The sequence below is a fragment of the Varroa destructor genome, unplaced genomic scaffold (genome assembly GCF_002443255.2).
Source record: "Varroa destructor unplaced genomic scaffold, Vdes_3.0 BEIS01000005.1, whole genome shotgun sequence".
NCBI classification, from domain to species: domain Eukaryota; kingdom Metazoa; phylum Arthropoda; class Arachnida; order Mesostigmata; family Varroidae; genus Varroa; species Varroa destructor.
The window spans coordinates 19,991,799-20,011,693 of NW_019211458.1; the positions used below are offsets into that span (position 1 = coordinate 19,991,799).

The window sequence follows — 19,895 nt, forward strand, 5'->3', positions numbered from 1 at the left end:
GTCGATTTGGCTCGCGCATATGCATCTCCGATACTTCGGAAAGTATATAAGAACAATTTGTCCGTCGTCCATTGTTATAGTTAGCATTCTTCCGAGGTCCCTGTCGGTGTGACTAACACACCAGAAAGCGTTCAACGCAAGGGCAACCCTTTCGAATTGAACAAAACAGCACGATCGCTACCCTAAATCCTGCTGATAGCGTCGAAAAAAGAGCTGAGCGGGCGTTCTATTGATAGGCGCCTGCCTATCGAAAACGAGCAGCAACAGTTACTATCTCATCATTGATCATCCGGCCTTACTACCCCCTGATCTCCAAGATGGAATAGGATATATGCCTATAACGACACATTGACCGGCGCAGACAACATCTGCATGTTTATGCAATGGTAAATTCGAAACGACTTGTGGCTTATTGAAACGTAACAACATACTCAATAGTGGTAAACTTCAAATTAGGCAGTTTCTTGTACGCCCGTGATGCGGTCGATTGAAGACGGCAGTGAAACATATGAGGTTTAGCCAATATTGGTACCTTATTTCTACAGCTTATAGGATTCGTCTAGTCTCGATAAGTGGCAAAATTTCGATTTTCACATATCGCAGTAGGTATATATTATGTATACAACATTTTATATAGAGCTTCATTTTGCATGAACTGATTAACAGGATGGATACAGGATAAGCATGTTGGCGATTACAAGCTCGAACTTTCCATGACTCTGTGTTATTAATGAATATGTTTGTAGTCTGGGTCAACGAAAGTGGGCGGGTCCGCTTTTGTAAATGCGGCTGCATGTCTTGTAATCACGTGGAGATCTTGCTGGTGACATCGGCTTAGAACGGTAGACAATTTTTTTGGGCCAACAACGACTCGGACGCAAGAAAATACTGTCAGCATCGTAGCAGGTTATTAGCAGAACGGGAATTTAGTGCCAATAAATCAATGGTAATTGCCATAACCAATCTCGATCAATAGCAGGACTACATTAAAAATGCTGTTTGTATCACCAAACAGCGCCAGCAGGGTTACGCAACGAAACCAAAGAAAAAAGAATTCGGTTTACGAGCTCCAAAAGTATCACCAAGCAGCGTTACCCTAAATAATTAATACGTATTATAGCCATGATGATGATAGCAACTATCACAGCGCCAATCACCTTCGAAGTGACAACTACACGTTTCGGAACGTGGGTCTAACCCCTAATGCCTCGACCAGAGAGCAAAACAAGCAAATCGTCTGCTGTACTGTCAGAATTAATGGTCAGATTTCTGCTATGAGCATTGTTCGGTCAGAGTAGCTTGAGGTAGCCCAAATAAAGAAAGTCTATAATTTATGCCGCACCTGCGGGCCTTAATATTTACCTTTCCGCTAACTATGCATTTTCATCCAAAGACGCGAAACACTTTTTCCTCATATAACATCTTTGGGACATGTTTTATCCTCATCTCTTTGCCTTTGCTCTCTTCTATAGAACGAGAAAATAATTGCATGGTGCCGATCTGCACCTTTCGGCCGTATAGCATACAGGCGGTAAACATTTACGCATGTCTTTGCTGTCTTCTGCTGATCCGCTCAAAGCGACAAGAGCGATCAGAATCAGTAGCCAAAACACAAAGCAGCAGCAGACGTTCGTTCTCGTCGCAGGACTGTCCTTCGTAAAGCTAAAGCCAACACAATTGGATAACCGATAAAATTCGCCGTTGATTTGGCTGTTCGTTTAGGTGCAGCTTCTGTTGTCGCCGTCATCAAAGCCGACGCCAAGACCGCCGCCATTGAGTGACCTTCAAAACGGCAAATACAACAACGGACAAAGCAGCGGTAGTCATTGCAAGAAGCTGCATCACTATCACCGGTGCTACTGCTACCATAGAGGCATGCTGACTGAGGCGCCGCCGCCATCTTGACCACTAAAGCTGGGAAAAGCACCACCCATGGCTTCGTATAGTATTTGCGGTATCCCCCATTTGCATCGTCCTTTGGCAAGGCAGTGCGCGCCATTCAGTGCGGACCCGCGCTGTGGCTTCTCAACAACGCTGCCAGGCCAGTTTGGACAGAAGTAAAACAAACAAAATATCGCTGCCAAGAAAAGCGGTACCACCACAATCAACATCAGCCATCAGCGTCGTCAACACAGGAGCATCGTACGAAATGTCTGATCTCGTAGATGCCGGCCCGTCAAGCGCAAGTGCTGCTACTACTGCTTGAGCTATGGCGATTCCTCTGTTTGTTTGGACTGCTAGGACTATGATACGTATACGCTGCCTAGTTCTTTTGTCTTGTTTCTCGGTGGCATCTTTTTGTTGTTTACACAGTTGATGCCCACCATTTACTACCACGGCCATCGATTAAACCAGACTGCGGCTGCAGGAGGCAAAGTATCGTCGAGATAACCGCATCCTATACAGCAGCATCTACTAACTACCGTTTCCCTGTAGGATTAAACAGGGAATAATGCTCGTTCTTGTCGGTGGCTGGATACGTGCATATTTAAACACAGTGAAAAAAACACTTAAAAAAGATAAGCAACAGATCAAGTGCACCCTACCGAAAAAGGCACAGCCAGAAGATACCTGAATCTCCTCATTTCGCCGTTGACGATCGTACATTAGACACATCTTTAACAAGTGAATGCCAATGGTGGCATACCGTGTTGGTGGCGACGCGCTACGGGATATGGGCATGATTCTTCAGCTTTTTTCAGTAGTTTTCTTCTGCAAAAATGGCAATTCATAACCAGTTTTCTGGTAGAGACACCGTCGACACGCTGGTATATTTCGTGTTTGAATTTTATTGTATGGTAGTTACTGTTACTGCATAAGAAACCAACGTGTGACCATATCATCCGTCAATGCAAATGGATGGCACTTTTTGTTTAATCACGCAGCCCCGCGTATACGATATTCGTAATAAATACGATGCTGGCACGATTACTACTACTTTGGGATATACACTAGAGGTCCATGATTTTACTTAGAAAAAATAAGGCGGCGTAGTAAATGCCGCCTGAATAGTTCGTCTGTTCTGCACAAATCAATGTTTCCACTAACGTCTGCTGTCGGCTCATCCTAACTACCGTTATTTGAACTATGAAATGCCAAACAAATTTGAGAAACTTAAAGGTTACTGCTTAGGTTCAACTTACTCGGATCGACTTCAGTTACACTTAACCGAGAAATGGACTTTAATTAATAACATTATCATTATTGTGCTGACAATGCCTCATGTGACCAATGACAAAAACCCAGGTAAGTTTAAGGTGTTCACGAAGAAAAACATCACGCTTTTGCGGGAACTTTAGGCAAAACAGATAAGACAGTCGCGTCAATTTCTATACGAAAGCAAGAATAGACAAAACTTTACTCTAAGTACTTTTTAGCTATGCCTTACAGGTTGCCCCACAAAGTGTAGGTTGATTTTTAAGTTTGCTAGACCATGATTGCCATCGAAACTAGCTTAGTACCGGCGAATTTCAACGCGACTTTCCTCTTTTTTTTTTCGACTTTTACATGTGATTACTATGACTGTATATCCTTTTTATGGCGCACTAGAGGATGTTGCACTGACCAGACATGGGCATAAAAAGTTCCTGCATCGGCGGTCACCTTTGCCCCTACAGTTTTTCTGGTGATCGTCAATGCAACCAAGCCGCGAAAAGAAGCACCGGATAATGTCTCCGCCGCTGCTGCAAGCAGAAACTGTGTGTGATGTTTATGTTCAACAGGAAACCGGTTACGTAATGCAAGAGGCTGTAACATTCAAATTGTTATCTCATGTGAATCTCAGCAGGGCTGATGAACTAGCAACAATAACGGTATTGGTAGCCACGAATAGTAGACGCCACTATGTTCGAACTGTAACAATTGAGAAGTTGAAGTAGACACCATTTTTCTTACTGTTATTATCATCGGCTATTATGTGGCAGCTAAAGGAAACGGTTGCCACCAATAAATACATAACATCCCAAGAGCACGTAGCCATAAAGACGGAACAATGTTTCTCGCACCTACTGACTCATTGGATGACTGATTCGAGCAACAGTCACAGGCGATCTCTGCACAGATCGGCGAAACAGAACGAAACAACGATCGAAAAACAAAGGCCGGACACAAAAGGCAACGCCAGGTAAAACATGGACTTTTCTGTTGAGCGGGTTCGCGGTGATCGGTCCTGCGTTCGTACGTTCCGTTGTGGATTCGACTAGTCAGTCGGCTTTGATGTGGCTGTCGTCGTTAACCTGCCGCTTTGGAGCTCTGGTAAAGCAATTGCACGCCAGAGGGGTCTGTTCACAGCTTCGGCCTCACTAAAGGATCACGAGATCAACGACCTGCTTTTCCCGGCCTTCCTAACAGAGTCGGCTCAGACAGTTGGCCACCGCTGCTGGTATCGCTAGACCGCTTTATTCGAACAGACAGCGCGATCGACGCCGTTGCGGTCCAGTGGTCCCGAAGTCCGTTAGCCGCTATTAAAGCAGTAGCGGCAGCCCCTACCGCTTTGGAGACTACAACCGGAGGCGACATTGCTACACGAGAACTTAACCAAATTGGTCAATGTTAGACACATCGAAACGCCGATGCACACATTTCGATAATATGGCTGCCTTCAGGCGACAGTAGTGCCACATTGACCGCCGCGTTTCCGAAACGCTTGGCGCTTTAAGTAAACTCCGCAACAGACGACGCACGCTAAACAAAGATTGTTCATTAACAAATAACAATCGACTGGATCGACTCGATCCGATTTTCTCGACTCTCAGTTTGATGGTTCTCTAAAATTCATCGGTGCTATTTCTGTTCGCCATATTCGTTGCTGCTAATTGGGCTCTACGTATCGGTGCGATCCGTCGACCGTCCACTGCTGATGCGGAACAAAGCTGTCACGTACATACGTTCCTTTGTTAGGTCAGACGCACGACTGCTGCCGCCGCCGCCGCTGTGTGATCTGTCGTTACTGTCTCATCTGTAATTGGAATACAACTAGATCAGGCTGATAGCTGCATTGTAATCTGATTCAGCAGCGATCCGAGTGACCTGACCAACTTATTCATAGGTCAAAGAAATGACTCTGTGTAATAATGTTATCGGATTATTTTTCTTTCCTCAGCTCTACACACGAACATCCACTCCTAGCAGTGGTTCTTTCCCGTGCCATTATAGATACGATAGACAACATGTTGTATACGAATTTTTCCTCCCCAGCGATGCTGTTTCGTTCCAATTGCTTTCAGGGCTTCGATGCATTAGTTGCATGCCTAACTTTTCTTTTTTTCTAGTTACAGCATTATCTGCCGTAGCTTCGAAGCAGCAGTTGATCGGCAAGAACTTAAGGAGTTTTAGTTCAATATGGGTCCGCCGCGTTCAGCGCGCCAACGTGTTCTCAACGTGCGGGGCCAGCTAGTTGCTCGCGCGGATCTCCCTCAGACCGACGACACCATCCACCTCATTCAGATGTACGCCATCAGGGCAGTACCCATAATGCCAGTACAGCAGAAGCAATTTTTGCGATCACTGCTACTGCAGTATCGTCGTTTGTCATCTTCGAAGTTAAAATGTGTCATTTGCTACTGATTTCACTTTCAGCTTTTGCTCCGGTCTCACCCACGCCTTAATCATAGTAATGTACATGGATCATCGTAGCCTTCTTGTTCAGCGACGGGGTATGAGTGGCCTCATTACAACGATGCGCCGTAGTTAGCAAACGGTGAGGAAACCGTTGATGAGAACACTTGGGTGGTTGTAGTGCTGATGTTGCCGTCGATGCCACCGTTCGATGCGGCTAAGCCAGCAACGTCGTCACAACCACGTAACGAACGTAAGTGTCAATGGACGACGGTACGCGAGTTTACGCAGATACGCGTGAGCAGGACAAAACAGTAGTATAAGTAACAGAACACGAATGACGTGAAAAAGTCCGTTTTTGAATCAGGCTAGCACCGGCGTACGCGGACATGATACACGCTATGTTTGTTTCGTGCACGTACGCACGAAAGTCGACAAGAACTTTAATTTATTCGGCTAGTTAATATCAAAGCAAAGCGGGCGGTGCTAGCGATAATACGAACGGTTTTCCGTTCAGCAACTGACAGCTGAAATAGATAACCAATGTATAATATATAGCATATACAAATATAAAGTATAGCTAACAAATATCGGGCTGTCATCGACTCTCCAGTTTAACTGCTTATCAACTTGGTTACAAGCTACATCGTATTCATAAATTTGACAACGAAATAAAGCTAAAGTAGTACAGTTACGCTCGGCTTGTTTACCTGTTGGCTCGTTATTGCCTAAAAGCTTTTTGTTTCTCAATGCTTCGTTATCTTTTATTGGTGTCCAGGCCTATTTCGTGACCATAGACGCGCCTATCACCATCAGCGGAATCGTCCGCGACGAGCAGAAGGGCGGAGCCTCCAGGAGAAGATCCAAATGACGCAGCAATAGGACCTAATAGCGGAAACAAAAAGCACGTTCTCTGTCCTTCTGTTCAGCAGAACGTCCAGTATCGCAGTAATCGTAGTGACCCTAGTAGTTGTAAATGATAGCTTTTAGCAGTCGATGGTGCCTTAATGCCTGCGACTGTACAAGCCGCTATATCCATCAGTAAAAGTAGAGCAAACTACTCCCGTTTCGTCAGGTTCGTTCATTACGTCGACAGCTGCGAGCCGATGACGACTCGATTCAACTACAGCTCCAGCAGAAACAGCAACAGCAACGGCCGTTTCAGAAGCCACGCATTCTGCCGTCTGGATGTGCGAAGCAACGAGAGAGTTTCCGTTCAACAGTTTGGAAGTTATCCAGGGCCAGAAAAAGAAGAAAAGGAAAAACGCGTCTACAAAGGACAACTATTATTACTACGGCCAGGTAGCGCGAGAAGGTTTTGGGTCGACCCAGCGGATAGATGGTTTTGGAATGAGACAAGTGCAACGACGTTGTTACCAGTTCATCTTCACGCTTTTTCTTTCTCCCTCTTTCGACTCGGACTGCTACAGCGTCTCGCGCCACGCTCGCTTTTCGTTGATCGATTTACTCCTTCGTTCGTCGCCATGGCAGTTAATGCCACCGTCGTCATCGTATTGGCCGTTCAATACGACGATCTCAGCACCAACCATCGGCGCTCGAGGCAATCACAACCTCCGTCCGTCGGCATCGATAACATTGTGCTGACCAGCAAAACGACGGCGAATGCTAGAAATACTAGTAGCAGTAGATTATGAAGTGTTACAGAAGAAGCTGCAGTGGAATCATACGAGAACAACGAGAAGCGGACACGTATCAGGCGCTGCGCGACTCCCGCATGGCGTTGATCTTGATTTTAGTGGAACTGACTGCGGCTGGCCGGGCTGTTCCTGCCGCTGTTGCTCACGATGGTAAAGCCAGCCAAATAGTATAGATAGGGAGAAGAGCTATTATTGTTGAAGCTGGCGGTGGCGAAGTTCAATGACTTCGAAAATATGGAAGAGATCGGCCACGCTAACAGCGCTGCAGTCGAAATAATCGAGACACGACAGAAGCCGTAGCTATGCCAACATATGATACGATATGATTGTCTCGGAACAAAGCTTCATAACGATACGTGCGTGTGTGCGAGTGTGTGTCTGTGTCGGTGTCCTGCTGTATCCAGTCGCTCTTGTGCTGTGCAAAAGGGCGCCCGCTGCTGAATACTTCGTTAACATACCGGAGTACGATTCTTGCGCATAACAGACCGCACGCTATCATGCGCAGTGTTAAACAAGTAGATGGACATTAACGGGAACAGCATGAAGTCAAAGAGAGCCTCAGATAATATTTCACGACTCAACCTAGCATAATATAGCCTTTGACAAATTTCGAACGATTCTCGAAGTTTCGTCTTCTCCATAGAGGATCATCGTGTTGACAACGTATGCATTGCTAGTCATGAAAGAACAAAAAAATGACAAATTTCAGTTCCATTGTATAATTGAGAGCGTTTATACGTCACTCCTCTGCCTGATAATATTCAGATATATATAGTCTAAGCATTTCTAACTCCATGTAGATTCATACCACAGCTGGCATTCATGATGTTGCGCTCAACGTGCAGTGTAAGCCTTTCCGCCGTTTAGGAACGCTTGCTTGTTTCATAAAAGAAAAACAAAAAAAAAACTGTTCCTAGAAACGAAAAGTTGACTACCTTAAAACTACCGGGGGCTAGGAGCGAACGGCGGCTACGGATCCGTACGACTGACATCAGACGGTATCCTAGCGCCTATTGACGCGACTAGAAAAACTGCTTACTGTAAACATGTGTCGATTGCACGTCGCGCGTGCAGCATCTAAACGGTGCTCACCAGCGCCTCCACAACCTCGTCTCACTGTTTTTAGCCTAGCAAAGATCAAACTGACGGTCAATATCGTAGTTTGGCCTCGCACCGACCATAATCGACGAATATCAGTAAAGCTACAACTACCGTAACCACTCTCGATGACAACTGACTGCTTCGGTATCACCATTTCTATAATAATAATGCAACCCCTGTTACCGCTAATGGCTACAACCCCATTTTATGGAAGACGCCCACTACACTGTAGTTTTTACAGCAGCCTTGTGAAAACAACCGAAGTATAATAACATGATTTTGTCCACGTTGTGTTAGAATCTACACTTTGAAACAGGACCCGTTGGATACGCTTGCCTAAATGCTCATCTGTGCATAACGACCGCTCGTGATGCCATGATGATATTATAATTAGCTAGTTTTCAACATGCTAATCGTTTTGCTTAGTATTGTCAGCTGAAGGGAACTACGAAGTGCACCTTCTTCATTCGAATATAGAACAATGTTTCCTTTCTTCAATAATGTAAGTCTTCAATAAAATAGTATGTAAGAAAGGGAGCTACGGTAATGTCGACATACAACGAGACGCATTCGGGCCGTTTCTCATCGCGGTGCGCCTATTCTGAACGCCAGTAAAAGACAAGCAAGTTCCGCAGATAACGAGAAAATAAACGAAACACGAATAGTAGAAGTTACGTCATCAAAACGACCGCCATCATCATCACAGTCACCATCATGTCCACTTGTTTTTCTTCTTATTATTATTGCAGCATACCTACTGTTATTAGCGGGGCTTCCAAGAATTAAGCGTTTTATAGCGGCAGCAACAACCCCCACCAAAGGGGGAGAGAGGGGGGCACGAAAACTTTTCGACACCGGTGATGTCCAACTTCGCCCCCTTCGATGCCAGAAAAAGGAACAGAAGAAAAGCTCTTCAGCACCTTAAAAATGGCTGCATGCTGACTGGTGACCAACATATAGTAGAAGCATTTTTTGTGCCGATTACCAGACCATTCGTTCAGTTCATATGAAAAAAGGTAACATGATGTCATGCCACGGCGTTTTCTTTCAGCGTAAACACCGCCGTTACTTCTCAGCTGATTCTTGGCAAGCTCATTTATTGAAGCTCAAGTACGGAATAACACGACGGAAACGAAAAGAAAAACATTCAATGCTTGAGCATTTTCTGTCGTACCGACTCCCGGAATTCAGTGCGTGGCAACTTGCAGACTCTTCTTGGCGCCGGGTAAGTTTCGACGTAAGATCTTCCTGCCATTCACTAACCTGTTGAAATATGAAATGACGTCGGTGCATACTAGTTTGTGTCAACGTAAATAAACTCACGTGGCGAAGGTGCCAGGAGTATCGTTGGGCATCATCGCTCGTGATGTAAGTCAGACCCCAATGTCTAAATAACACAGAAAATGATCACCGCTTGTTTATATTTGGCTTTGCTACGAAACTGCACCGTAATAACATCTGTTTTGTTGCTACAAATGTAGCCAAACATAAGGATGATTATCGGCCTATTAACGCAGGGGTTAATACTGCTTTCATTAGCAGTTAACCACAAGGCACATGTCAGTTGGCCATCGAAGGGAGGTCATCTGGGTTCGGCAAGGACACGATTGGTGCACACAAATGGGGCGAAAAAGGCGAGTACATAGATTATGTACATATTTAACTGTAGAAAAAGCTTCAAGTCAGATAGATATACATGACGGTAACTTAGTAAACAAAAATAAAGTTACACTTCGGAAACTGCACCGCCAATAAGACTAATTTCGAACACAATTCTGTCAGTTGAATACTGCGCACCGAATTGCCCAAGGTCTGTACCTTTACGCCTGTGGGCATACTAGTTACAGACAGAGCTATACAACTTCGAGAACTGTGCAAATTATTAACCTAAAAACATTACTAAGCTGACCAGATTTTACAGCTTTCCTCTATGATTTTGCTTTCGGTATGAATCATCAGTGTATGCTATTTGTGCATTTTGCGTCCTGTTTAGTCAAAAATATCGGACAGGCATGCTTCCGATACGCGTCTATTGAAAGCCGCACGATACTGTGGACCGTGCATCAGACAATTATATCCGTACTTAAACCGTTACATCTACTGTTTACTCTTCCGTAGAGGAAGCAGCCTTCAATTCCTAATTAGTTTGATGGGACCCATCAGTGAACTCTCCCAATAGTGTGTACGATGTTCATGGCATCCTTCTGGCCATTGCCGACGCTTCTAAATAACAGCCGGAAGCATGACGTTCTTTGTGATGAAGAGGTTGCCGAAAAATCCCATCTAGTACATTCATTTAATGCTTCTAGATCTTTAATGACCATTTCCATCTGGTTAAAAATAATTGGGTTCGTAATGTCCTATGAGCATCTGGCTATATATAGATTGCCTTACAACAACAACAGTTAACTAAAATGGCCCCTTTCTCATAATAAAACTCGAACAGGGGTTGACAAGCATAAGTAAGCATCATCAGAGATACAATTTTCACTCTAGTTAACATAATTACAGAGCCACTGAAGTATGCCACTTCACCGGCGTAACTTCGAAACGAAAATGCCTCTTGCGCTGCCTTTCACACGTCGCAAAATCAATGAAGAAAAGGAAAGATGTATATGGATTAACCAGGGAGCGATAATACGGCAATCAATTATCTTACTTTCCACCTGTCTACCGAGTTGGCAAGATCACTGTAGTTAATTTAGCCAAAATAGGAGTACACCTGGAAGCCCTGCAAATCGCTGGTATCTCTCGAATGAGACTCATTAACTTCTCTTCCCAGTTTCGTTGTCTCCCGTCCTCTCCTTATCGTTCTTACTTTTCGTTGCTTATGATGAGAATCACAGCAACATCGTGGAAATCGACCGCAGCGGACTGCATACAGATTTCAACCGAACACAAAGGACCTTTCTACTCATAGACCCGGAGCGAATCGTGGCGTGGCGTCGCTTGCAAAAAGAAGAAGCTAAGAAGACTAGACACTGCTGCAAGCTCAAAAAAGCGCTGGCAACCTTCGAAAATGGTGGACGCTTTCTCAACCATCGTACCGACACCACCGAAAGACGGAAGGAAGACTGCAGGACGACAGAGCGACGGCCATATGTAGCGCATAATGTCGTCGACGTATCTCATAAACTCGTCGTTTTTATATGGATGCTATCGCCATTCGACACGAGCTGCCATCTGGTGTCGAACCTCTGGTTTTGGTTTGATTTTTTTTGATAGCCGAGCAAATTACTTTCGTCCATGTTCGTATAGAATATAAAATGAGAACACTGCTACGCGTCGTGTCATTTTGCCGTAGTGCGATAATATCGCAGTGGCAGAATTGGCATTTTCCGCCTGGCCATCGCAGCTGATATTCAGTAATGTTGAAGGGCTAACTGACAATAATCACGATAATAACAATAATAGCACACGTGGAAAGGGTGGCGGTAGGTAATCAGTTGGCTGCAGGAGAGGGAAGCCCGACACAGCGATGACCAAAGAAGATGAAAAAAAGCCGCGTAAAAGATAAAAAAAAAAAACATTATGTTGTACTACCAATATTTTGATGTCTCTTTGATTTTATTGTCTGCTCTTTGTTGAGTCATCCGCTGTCGTCTGTACCGTAACAGCGAAAAGTGGTGCATAATAACTTATAGATGCTGCAACAGCTTTTTCTTCCTGAAGCCGTTATCTACAGGTCCAGCGATGGTCAGCCGCGTGCGTTCTGTTCGACTTTACCATTGTCATCTGTTCCGCAGTCACTAATAGTCATCTTTAATAATGTTAGAAAACCACTTGAGCAGTATTGGGATAATATTGACTGTCGCCGAAGGCACAAACGTTACGCAATAGAGAAAACCAAGGAAAATAGATGTAAAAAATCTTCCTTCGGCTTGAAGCGTCTTGCACCAGGCTGTACAGTGCAGTGTCTCTCATGGTTGTTGTTAGCATTGTCAGACGCAGTTTGTCAATGTCTGATGCCGCTCGAGTTAAGATTCATGTGTGGGCGACGAATCATCTCGTTTCCTTAACCGTATTTCAATGTGGATTAAGTCATTTACCATGCATGTATCCGTCTGTATGTCGCCCCCCAATAGGAAATTGTTGTTATGTTTCAGCCAGTAGCAGAAGAAACGCTCCGTCGCACTTGGGTACGAAATAGCTACTGTCTCTGGTATGGTGATCAAGTGACGCCTTTATACGGCTTCTAATTAGACAGGCGGTAAGCAAGCTGGAAGGTAACATTCTATTGAGCCTACTACCGATGGCTTTGGAAACCGACGGAGAAAATCGTCGCGTAAGGATCGTCGCTGCGGCCAGGCCGTCGACACCAAGCGCTGCTGACGCTGTTACTAGTGGACACCGCGACCCAATTTCAACGGGCAAGCGTATTCGCTAGACATCAGCATCTTCAGTAGCATTACCGCAGCTCGCATCTCCGTCCCAACCGCAATATCGATAACAAAACCGCAACGCTTCGAATTACTCTGCTGTTGTTACAACAAATAGATGTTTAACAGGAAGCTATCGTCGGCGTAAAACGCCAGCAGCAGCCGTTGTTACTACACGACAACTGAAGTAAAGAGTGATTCTGATCCAGTAAAATTTCAACTGCCGCAATCAAAGCAACAATCTAAATGCAGAGTAACTCACTTAGGGTGAGTTACTCTGCATTTAGACTGATGGAAAGCCGAGCAAGTTGTTCCGGAACAAGACGTCTATTTGGCTTGGTAAATGTATACCTGTCAGCTATTGGTACTTGATTCAGTGTCATGATATTCTAGCGATATAGATCTATAGAAACTGAGAGTAGAACCTGCTTTATGGCATTATTAGAACGCCCAAACCTTTCAGGTAGCCGGTAACATCTCTGATATCACCATATGGTATTGTGCTCTATACAAAATGCTTTTCCTTTACACACGCTATAACGCAGCGTAGATCAGCGTAAAGGCTAGTTCTTGCGTAAGCCTCATTGACCAAGCACGTACAACGCTCACAGATAGTTAATTTACTAAGTTGATATTGAAGTGAACTATAATTTCAAAGTGAGAAACAACCACTTCCAGTTTTGAGGTAACTAGAAATTTACGCCAATCCACAACGACGCTGCGGTTCATTCTACAGCTACCCACATAAAATCCGACGTGGGTTTATAGAAAATTGTTGAATATACTGTGTGTATGCTGACTCTATCATCTTGCCCCATTATTTTCTTGTAAAATGTTGTCTTTCCAGAATGAGCTGTTGTGTATTTGCAGTTAAAATCGTATCGCCGGTTCTAACGGTCGAGTCCTGGTTATATTGTTAGCTGTATCATTTCTAGTTATCCTCGTGTTTGCCTTTTATGAACGGGTGCGCCCCGCTGAATCTCAATAGAAGAGATGGGTGCTTGCTCGGCCGTCTGCCAATTCTGTCCAGTAATTACTGGCTTATCGATGGTGACGAAATGCATTTTGAGTTGATCGGTGTTCATACCTGACGCGATGGCGTGGCATGGTGCGAACTCGTATGTTTCTATAGTTGAGCTCTTCTATCACAGTAAACAGCCGTTGGTCCTAGCTCAAACGTAACTGCGAGTGAGCCGCTGATGTTTCGGAATAATAACAGATAGAACAACGCTGGACGAATCCGCACGAATTTATTGGCCGACAGAGAAGAGTACAGCATACGAAAGAACAGAAAATAGTCCTCGACCACACAACAACTGCCCCGGGTGGCCATCATCTCGAAACTAGGACGAGATGCTGTGATACAGAAACACGAGGCCATTAAAGTTGAAGATATTACTAGAAAGTAACGATACATAAATCGGCAATTAATCCTAATCGGTTGATTTTGCAAATACTTGCACAGTCTCAGCAGGAGATAAGGTACGTTCGCCAAGTGCAAGCAAATTATATTGCGGCGGATGGATGAGAGCCCGGAATAACAACTAGACAATGGAAATCAACGTGAAACCGTAATAACAACGTAAGTATGACCGTAAGAGCTCTAATAAACACTACGGCTTTTGCCGCTATCGTAACAGAATAAACAGTAGAAGCATCGACTATAACTATGGGAGTTGTTATAGCGCAGCTTAGTATTAGACGCTAACAATAACTGTAGGACAGTTTGCCTGACGACGTCATCTTGGTACCTATGTAGATCCTGCTGATTGTTCACAGGACATTTTTATTGGCTGGTCGATCTACTGTAGAAAATATACACACCAATTAAATAGAACGTAACGCATGTTTCGTACTACAGCAGTCAGTGCTGGAATACTATAATGTGTGTGTACATTCTGGGTTTAACTTTCCGCCGATGCTGACCTTTTTCGCCGCGACCACTCTCTAATAGTGCCGGTCCTCGGTCGACGACCGTGGCTTTGAAACCGTTGGGTGCGGCGGAAGCTATAATCATCAACAATGTCATTGTCATCATACCCATCACCATCATGGTCATCAGGATCATCGTCGCCACCAGTTCAGAAAAATGCGCCCCATCGTGAGCGTGACATTAGACTAGCGGAACGTGGCCATGTTCAATGTAAGCAGTGATGTCATATTGCCGAAGAACGACGGGAAGTCATTTTGGCGTTGCTCGTAGAATCACCACGATTAACTATTGAAACCGCACGTTCCTGTGGCAAGAGCACACTGTTGTGTGGAATAGTTGCTCGATATAGCCAGTCGATAAATCCGTTAGTTAGCCGTGCGATTCAGTTAACAGTGATGATCTATTTCAAAAGAAGACATTGCTGCTGCTGCTGCTGCAATTGCTTACCACCTATCTGCGTGTACGACTTCGGCTGCGGTGCATAGCGGAAGTGGTAGCTATGCCCTTACCTCAGCCATTGATTGTTGTCAATATCAGGTGCCAATATCATTTCAGCTGGCCGGGAGACCTCATACCGGCGCGACCTCGCGTTCTTTGCTCCATCGGTTTCTAATGATTTCGGTTTTCTTGTGTGCCCATGCTACTACTAGTCCTTGTACCTTTCATATCTATTTCATCCTGAACCGTTTCTAGTTTTTGTTAGAAATTTAGAACGCATTGTCTACAATATTTCTCTGTCTCGGTATCTAGCGAATGCCGGTGTTATGCGGCTCGCTCGTTTGCTGTTCGTCCCGTCCATCTGATCCGCCGATCGCTATTTTTTTCGTGTCATAAAAATAGATTTTCCCTCAAGGACGAGGCACAGTAAGACGATGGCGACAAGATAGCAAGCATCGTTTTGTTGTGCAGAATATATATATATATATATATATATGTATACTTTGTCATTTTGCAGCGTTTGCTCAAAGACCGTTTGTCGTCGACGGTGAACCAGTCAGCTCGATAAAGAAACCGCAAAGGTGTGCGATCGAGACTGCCGAATCGTCCCCTAATTTTACATTCATTAACCATATTTTTTTGTCCGTGATGGATATATCTGTGGCGCGTCTGCATGGAGAACAACCCCTCAATCGCATTACTTTAGTCTGCATAACAGCCAGTCGACAAAGTTAACCAGCCCCTAATTTTGCTATTTTAACGATTGTCGTCGAGCCAACCCACGTGAATTTGCCACCTCAGACAATTTCAATTATTCGACATGTTCACACTCGGCTTTTAGAGATAAGGTGTGCTTTTTTATCTTCCAATTAATACTAGGAAAAGTATTTTGTCGTTCCTACTGTTCGGCCCTATTTGTTTTCTCTGACTTTCTTTGCTAGGGCATAGGGGAAAAACGAAAAGCCCCATCTGACCGTGACACGACACTGAGTTAGCTGCTATTGTCGTTAAAGAAACATACGCCCAATTATGTTTGTTGTTTTTAGAGCAACCGATAACAAACACCGATTCCAACTACGACACCACAGGGTCGACAGCAGATACATACCAATATACGTATGATTATAATGGACAGTGAAGACAATCATCTAAAGAACTCGAAACTACCAAGCCTGTTCGCTATGAAACAGCTATCCACTACTAGTCACGCCAATAGCATCAAAACAGGAAAAAATCGAGAGCCCGAGAAAACAGCAGATAGATCCGACAGCTACGAGAGACGCTACGTATTGGTCCATGAGGACAAAAGTTGATTGCGATTATAGCACAGTGTTGCAATGCCTAGGGTAGAAGATCATATCGAATTCAAACTTCGGCTCTATGATGGGGCGCTGTAAATCTTTTGGGACTGGCTTAGCCTGCGTGTGGTCTTACGAAATGACAGGAATCGTATTGGTAGATAGGATACGCAAACCTGCTAAAAATGTACAGGCTTGCACAACGTATGTGTGAAGTCGCATGAATGATAGGCCAAGAAATTAGTTGAAATCTGTAGAGATTCCATAATCAGAAGACTGTTCAGTTTAGAATTATTTATAAATTTTCAATTAATTGATTTCATTAGAAGGCAAACTGATGATTTTATTTGTTGCAAGTATCAGTGAAACTCCCATCATTCACTTCCCCTGTCAACGTAGTTTGCTCACGACGTTTACGACGGCCACAGGAGCCGATCTGGGTCAGTATATCTGGCGTCCATTACAATCGCTAGATACAATTGCGGTTAAAGTCGTACGCAATCGCTCAGTGAGTCAAATGTAAGAGGCTAGTGGAACTCGAGCACAAATTTGCGTAGACAGAGTGACCGACCAACGACTAATGCTTTCACTTGCTCACACGCTCGCTGGTGCTTACGCCCACTCCGCATTGTTCTCATATGTTTATTTAACCCGACAGTAATATTGTCGAATCAAGAGCCCAACGTCGCGGTCAAGTGGATTGACAATAGCATCAATGCCATTAAGAGAAAACACAAGGCAAACGGAGGTCCTTGAGGCAGACCGGTACGTAGCGGTAACGTGCTGCACGAAATGGGCTTCCTGGCGTCCAGCTTCAACAGTTGATGACGACTGTTGAGAGAAAGGCATACCGCGAAGTGCACAGTCGTCAAGGTAAGACAACCGAGCACGTTCACAACGAACTAGCCTCACGAGGATTCAAAATGACATCACTGGAATCATTTTGAATTGCTGGCTTCCACTAGAACTTGCCTAGTAGAAGGAATTTCGAAAGATGCATAATATTTAATACTATATTACATATATAATGCATGTTAGATTATTTAATACAGGGTATATGCAGCAGCAAATACCCGTACCGTATGCAGCAGGCTGAGGTCCTGCTTGGTTCGCTCGTTTAACGGCCAGCATTTTTCGACAACTCATTATTGTTTTATATAGACATACGTGTCTTATGGTAACAGCGGAATAGAAATGTAACGAAGCCGGCTGGATGCACAGATGGTCGACGCAGGAAGTCACTTGCAGTGTCACTTCTCCCTGAGAGGCGAGTGCCATATCTTCAACGCTAGTGACTGGTCTATCCAACCATTTTAGACTTTGAAAGGTGACTGCACCAGTCATTTTGTCTTGCGCCGTACAGAGCCGAGACGCGTAGCAATGCTCTACAGTACTAGATACCGCGTATGCTTTCGTGTCGATGTAGTAGGTTCGTATCATATAAATGAATACGATGTAGAGATTATAGCCATGATTCTAATGTATCACGCTGTTAGGTATAGAGCCTAAGAAGCGGAACTGATGAATGAAAGCAGCTAGTGGTACAGGACTGGCCGGTTGCTAACGGTCAATCGAATGAGATTATGGCAAAGTTAACAGCTTCTGATAGAAAAACAAAATCTATGGAAATAAGCAGAGTCTGCCAGAATAGACATGCTGCTGTAAACGAGTGTACAACGAAAAATCTCTAGTGAGTAAAAAAAACACGCGATATTCTGGTGTTAACGAGAGGATTTCGTGCAACCCGCGCACTTTCCCGTTATTCGAAAAGTCAACCAAGAGATTTACACAGAAATGGTACGACAGATCCTATATTCTGCGTGCATGACATCAGCCATAAGCGTGGGCCGCGCGTTAAATCGCCGATAGTTGGATATACATAATGTGTGCCATACTGTAGAGGCTAAGTGACGCTAGAAGTGGTGCAGACGTCCGCGCCGTTCCTCTTCCGAGCAGTTCGTCAGTATCACCACATGTGAAAAATCCATCCGAACGAAGGAAAAACGCAATGAAGTATAGGCACTAGTACTCACCCTAAGCAGTACTGTAAGTAGCTACTGCAACGGCCAGTCAACAACAATCGAACATCAGCGGCAGACGTTAGAGCCCGCGTTCGGGCAACAATAAAAAGCGGTTACTCTTCTTCATTAGTTCTATAGGTAATTAATAAAACTGGAGTAACGCTTCGACGTCTGTCTGAGGGCAAGGCGGAATGGAGTCGCCCATTGGATCACCGGCGTTAGCGATTTTTTTCAGGTTGATGCTGTTGGGCGTTATGAGTACTCTTATTGCCGTTGAGGCGTTGTTACTGTTGCTGTTGTTTTATTATTTTAATATGGTAAAACTAAAAGCAGACGCCAAACAATAGGACACTGCGGGGTAGAGTTTAACAGAATCGAGTCGTGGCAGAAGCATCGATAGCAGTGGCTATTAGCTACTGGTAACAACAGCGGATACGGCCTTGACAGTCAGGTGGTAAGATGGCACCTACAGACGTTTCCCAGTAGAAACAACAAGAGTGATAACGAGCAGTCAGTCGAACGAGACGGGAACGAAAGCTGCTCGTCATAGAGTAACTTCACTATTTATACATTCGTGTATTTTTTTTAGGAAGCTGAGGGCAAATGAAAAATGCGAAATGGACTTCTGCAATATTCGTCTGACACTGTAGGAGTGTCACCTACTAACCCCTGCATTTTGCAACGTTAGCCCTGTGCGTGCCACTTGATTAGAATATCTTTATATTTGGATAAAAGCAAAGCGGTAAATGAGGCGTCAGTCGATTTTGTACTATAGAAAACGAAAATAATCGATGTTTCAGATTCAACGTAGCAATGCTCACAGGATAGCAAAGAAGTTAAGTCAATAACTAGCTGGTGGACTGCCTAGAAAGCGGCTACGGGATATGGCGCAGGACGGAAGGCCCGACTGGACAAACAAACCAGAGGACCATACAGGGCTGGACGGTGCCGTTGTATTAAGCAAACACCTATATGGCAATTGCCAGCTGGAAGTGCAAGAAGAATTGCCCCTCTGTCGTTCCTTCTTCAGCTGTTAATATTAAATAATCGGGCTGTTTTATTCTGGAAAACCTTGCCTACGTTGTATGTAAAACACCTTTCGCTGGTTTATAATCAAGTTATATCCGATGAATGAATGCTAATGATTTTATCATTAGTGAGTTCCACATACGTCACAACAGTGAACGTTAAGTTCAAATAGACAACCAATAGCTACAATTTGAATAGTACTATTTACACGTAGCCGCCAAAAACTATATGACATGAGAGGACAATTTGGTCCTGTGTAAACGAACTCTTATAACAGCTGTAGTTTCAAAAGGGTCAAGGATAATAAGGCTTAATAATAAAATAAACACGAAAACATTACACATTTAATGGGACGTTTTTCTTTTTGCAGACAATGGCCTTGTGTAATCGGGGCGTGTTCATACCGCTCACCTCGAGCCCTAGCGTATAGTCAGCCAGAAATATCAGTGACCGTGAAAAAACGATAACGGAGTAGTGATAGG

At 44.3% G+C, this 19,895-nt stretch overlaps 1 protein-coding gene and 1 long non-coding RNA gene across 18 annotated transcripts in view; one reads left to right on the forward strand and one right to left on the reverse strand.

Moving 5' to 3' along the window:
- The window catches only part of Tm1 (tropomyosin 1), a 44,962-nt gene that overhangs the window by 18,712 nt on the left and 6,355 nt on the right, over positions 1 to 19,895 (reverse strand). The window lies entirely within an intron of this gene.
- On the forward strand, positions 1,622 to 19,761 carry LOC147755402 (uncharacterized). Of its 4 annotated transcripts, none has more exons than XR_015328345.1 (5): positions 1,622 to 5,447; positions 5,578 to 5,809; positions 6,335 to 9,540; positions 9,855 to 14,276; positions 19,185 to 19,761. It is a non-coding gene; the product is annotated as an uncharacterized LOC147755402 (long non-coding RNA). The 4 variants fall into 4 exon arrangements; XR_015328344.1 differs by having other exon boundaries at positions 1,622 to 3,246; positions 5,271 to 5,809; XR_015328346.1 differs by having other exon boundaries at positions 1,622 to 5,809.